Here is a 5,000-nt window from a genome sequence, read left to right on the forward strand (position 1 = left end):
AGAGAGAGAGAGAGGAGGAGAGAGGAGAGAGAGAGAGGAGAGAGAGAGGGGAGACGAGAGGAGGAGAGATTTATAAAGGATAGTTAGAAAGAGAAAGGAGAGCGATACAAAGAGAAAGGAGAGAGAGAAAGAGATGAGATAGAAGAGAGAGAGAGAGGACGAGAGGAGAGAGAGAGGATGAGAGAGAAAAAGAGAGAGAGAGATTGAGAGAGAGAGAGTGAGCGAGGGAGAGAGAGGGGAGGAGGGAGGGAGGGAGGGGGAGAAGAGAGAGAGAGAGAGAGAGAGAGAGAGAGGGAGGGACGGAGGGAGGGAGGGATGGGAGGGAGGGAGAATGAGAGAGGCGAGGGAGGGAGGGAGGGAGGGAGGGGAGGGAGGGAGAGAGAACGAGGAGAGAGTGAGAGAGAGCGAGAGAGGAGAGACAGAGGAGAGAGGAGATAGAGACAGAGAGAGAGAGGAGATAAGAGAAGAGAGAGACGAGAGAGAAGAGAGAGATGAGAGAGGAAGAGAGAGGAGAGAGAGAGAGAGGGAGAGAGAGAGAGAGAGAGAGAGGACGGGGAGAGAGAGAGATGAGACGAGAGGAGGAGAGAGAGAGAGATGACGAGAGATCGGAGAAGGGGAGAGAGAGACAGAGAGAGATGAGCGAGAGAGATGAGAGAGAGAGAGAGAGAGAAGAGAGATGAGAGAGAGAGAAGGAGAACGAGAGATGAGAGAGAGAGAGATGAGAGAGAGAAATAGACAGATTAGACATGCCAGATAGAAAGAGAGAGAGAGAGAGGAGGAGTGAGAGAGAGAGAGACGAGTGAGAGAGAGGAGAGAGAGGCAGAGAGAGCGAGAAGAGAGCTGAGAGATGAGAGACGAGAGAGAGAGCATGAGAGAAAGGAGGAAGAGAGAGAGAGGAGAAAAGCGAGGAGGAGAGGAGAGAGGAGAGGACGAGAGAGAGAGAGAGAGAGAGAGAGAGATAGCAGTGAGAGAGAGAGAAAGGAGGAGAGAGAGAGAGAGGAGAGAGGAGAGAGAGAGAGGAGAGAAAGAGAGAGAGAGAGAGAGAGAGAGAGAGAGAGAGAGACGATGTGCGAGAGAGAGAGAAAGAGAGGAGAATGAGAGAAGAGAGAGAGAGAGAGAGATTGCGAGAGAGAGAGAGGAGTTAGAGAGAGAGAGGAGGAGAGAGAGACGACGAGAGAGAGAGAGAGAGAGCGAGGAGAAGAGAGAAAGAAGGGGGGAAAAGACACACAACTAGACAGATAGAAGATAGATAGATAGATAGATAGATAGATAGAGAGAGAGAAAGGATATAGAGAGAAAGGAGAGAGAGAGAGGGAAAGGAGAGAGAGAGAGGGAAATGAGAGAGAGAGAGAGAGAGAGAGAGAGACAAGAGTGAGGAGAGAGAGAGAGAGAGAGAGAGAGAGAGAGAGAAACATAGTGGAAAACAAGAAGGAAAGGATAAAAAAGTTGATTTGGCAACTCAGCGGGCACAGTAGGCCGCTAATGTGAAACAAACCAGCCTCGACTCACGCCGTTCTCACTCAACGGTAAAACCCGCACATATAATCGCGAAGCACCAAATCAAGAAAAAACAAAACAAAAACAAATAGTTCTTCAACAAAATCATAAACACATCAAGATTAAAACGTGAAAATGACGAAGTAAGCTCTTGTGCACAGCTCAATGTAGACGATGCCATAGTGTGTAGTAAATAAAGGACATGTCGAAAGAGGGTCACTGTGTCAAATAAAAATTCCCCCCAAAGTCAAAAACGGGGACACTGACGACACACAATACTAGAGGAAATGGTGCAGAAATGTGGCAGATGGAGAGTAAACAAAGCATACTTCAACCGGGTCAAGACCTTCACGCCGGGCGATACTGGCAATCCACAATCTGGAAGAAGGGGGATTGCGTTGACCAACGAAATCTACGATTAAAATTATCACATTCAGCCCAAACCTTTTGAAATTCCAAATGCAATGCAATGCGAGAATTCATTGAAAGAAATAAATTTCTTATTGTGAACTATATCAACCGCATCGCATCTTTCAAGTCGCTGCCTACCCGAGCTTATCTGCAGAGATCCATGGCGGTCAAAAACAGTGAGGACATTCAAGCTGTGCCAAAAGAAGGGATGAAAAAGTTGAATAGAAGAGAAGGTAAGAGCTTCTACTGAAGCAGTAAGCACTTACAAAAGAAACAAAAGAAAACATGGAAAAAAGTGGAAAGAGAGGGACACAACGCCAATTCTCGGGCAGATGAAAAGGGAAAGTGTCAATGGTGATAAGAGCACTGGGCACTAGATGAGCAGCTGGGACCTTGCCCTTATATGACACTAAATGCAAGGCACTCAGGGACAAGCACCCCCAGCGAGAGAAGCCGCTCCCGATACACACGTACGGAGGACGTACCATCCACCAGCAGCAGCAATATCGATAGAATTACAGGTGAAGATATCAGAAACACGCCCTCCACCACAAACAGCGCAGCTGGACCCTCAGGAATGGATGCAAAGCCTTGGAGGAACCATACTAAAGCATGCGAGAAATGGTAGTGTTAGCGAAATGACCTTTGCAACACGATTGCAGCCATGGCAAGAAAAATGGCAACTGACAACTGCCAGATATAGAGGCCTTCACTGCTGCTGTTCATTTCCCTTGATAAAAAAGCAAGGCTGCCGCCCTGTTGGTGCGGTGAAGTGCTAAGGCGAAGAGAGGGAAGGGCAATCATGGAGGTGACAAAAGGAACGATATTAAGCCTTGCAGTAGTAATACTGCAAGTTTGTGCTGACAGAAGGCAGGAGGTGAGGCAGCAGCAGTGCATGTAATGAGAACCATATACAGTACCGACTGTGAATGCATGCTGTGGTGGATGCCAACAAACGCCTTTAACAACATAAACCGTTCAAGCATCAATACATAATGCCAGGATAAAATGCCCCAGTCTGGTGATGTACATAGAGAATTTATACAGAACAACCAGCCAAACAATTATATGTGAGAAGGACACACAGGCAATTCGACAACCATGAATCTGCAGAAGGGCACGACCCAAGGCGACCCAGTGGCAGGGCTATGTATGCCATTGGTCTATTAAGACTGCAGGACCATATAAGCTATGAAAAAATGCAGGTAAAACAAGTGGCCTATTTGCAGATGACCGGCAGGTGCGAAAAATAAATGACCTGAGGAAATGGTGGGCACTGATTCAACGACAGGACCACCACAAGGTACCAACAAAATGACAGAAGTCCATATATTGTAAAACCCAGAAACATTGAAACAAGCCAAAAGACTGTTTTTGAAACTTGGAGATACAAATTAATGCAGGTGGAGAAGAAGATCGGGAACTGTCCTAGGAACTGAACAAACAAAAGAAAACTTTTGTGAAATCCAGAGTAGAAGGATGGATATTCTCTGAACGTAGCTAATATCGCAAAAGAAGAACCACATGTACCTATACCGCATTCACCTTTGGCTGTGAACACAAGGGAAACATCTGAGAGGGCAGTACCAAACATAGGACACCTCCTACAAGCCCATAGAAGACACCATCAAGAGGGATTTCATCCCAGCCCTCTCAGGTGGCGCGAAACCCTCAGATTTAGAGAGGGTCATCCTGGAGCTGCCGCCAGAATGGGATGGCATGGGAAATCACCAAACCATGCAAAATATCAGACAGGAGCATCAGAACGCGTTACGACTTAACAGGCCAATTGACGCAGATATAGAAGCCAGACCAGACACGGGAACTAAACGAGTGCAGACACAGAAAAAAAATTATATTAGAAATAATGAAGACAAGGGAAGATAACCAAATGTTGAATTAGAGAATATAGTATCACAGGTATCAGAGGACCACAGAGAAGAATGCAAGGCACAGGAGTGGGGGCCATCCCAAATGGCTCACGGCACTCGATTAAAGCCAAGGTTAGCTAAAATAAGCAAGAATTTTTGATGCCTTGGCTTTAAGGTATGGCTGGCATCTGGATGGACGTCCACAACCTGTTTGCGTGGCTCCCCTTCAACACAAAATCACGCCCTGATTTGTAAGACGGGATGAATTTGTTTGTCATACGGCATGATGAAGTCAGGGACCTCACTTGCCCAATGCTCAAGGGAGTCTGCCATGACGTGAGGGGGAACCAGACTTCGCCGACGGAGGAAGAAGCCTTCACAATGAGATCGGTAACACAGCCAGAGAATGATCGCCTAGACATCAGCGCCAGAGGATTTCGGGCCCGAGGCCAGAGTGGAGCATTCTTCGATTAAGATTCTTTAATCATGGCGCAGAAGAACAGGGACCAGGATTACATGCTGCCCACGGAAGGCATAGAAAACGACAAGATCCGAGGAATATGAAGAACGTGTAGAAGAAGGTGAACAAGGGACTTTCACGCCCCTTGTATTCACGACCACAGGAGGAAAGGACACCAAGGGCAAAGGCCTTCTACGATATCCTGGCGCAGCAGAATGGCAGACAAGAATACAACAATCCAAAGAAGCTGTGTCACCAGCGTGGATGAGATGGGGGGCCGCCTGCGTTCCTCTCTCCTGAGACTCTTCCTGCTTCGTGAGACGCGATCAAAGCCGCCACTTACCCAGCGTGAGAGACACCGACTTCGAGGAGACGGTGGAAGAAAGTAGATTTTAAGGGAAAATCTATTGTAAATGTATATATCTTTTAGCGAAATTAGAGATTAACAAGAGGAAAAATAGTGGATGATGGCCACCAGCCATTGGCGGAGGTCGGGGCCAATGGACTGTATTGTGAACACAGTTTCTTTAGATTGGAGGCTGAAAGAGAGAGAGAGAGAAGAGGAGCGAGAGAGAGAGAGAGACGAGAGAGAGAGAGAGAGGGAGAGAGAAGAGAGGAAAGAGAGGAGAGAGATAAGTGAGAGATTAAAGAGAGAGAGGAGAGGAGAGAGGAGAGAGAGAGATGAGGATAGGATAGAGAGAGAGAGAGAGATGAGAGAGAGAGAGGAGGAGAGAGGATCGAGAAGCTCCTGAGGCGACAGA

This window comes from Penaeus monodon, chromosome 6, assembly GCF_015228065.2.
Source record: "Penaeus monodon isolate SGIC_2016 chromosome 6, NSTDA_Pmon_1, whole genome shotgun sequence".
NCBI classification, from domain to species: domain Eukaryota; kingdom Metazoa; phylum Arthropoda; class Malacostraca; order Decapoda; family Penaeidae; genus Penaeus; species Penaeus monodon.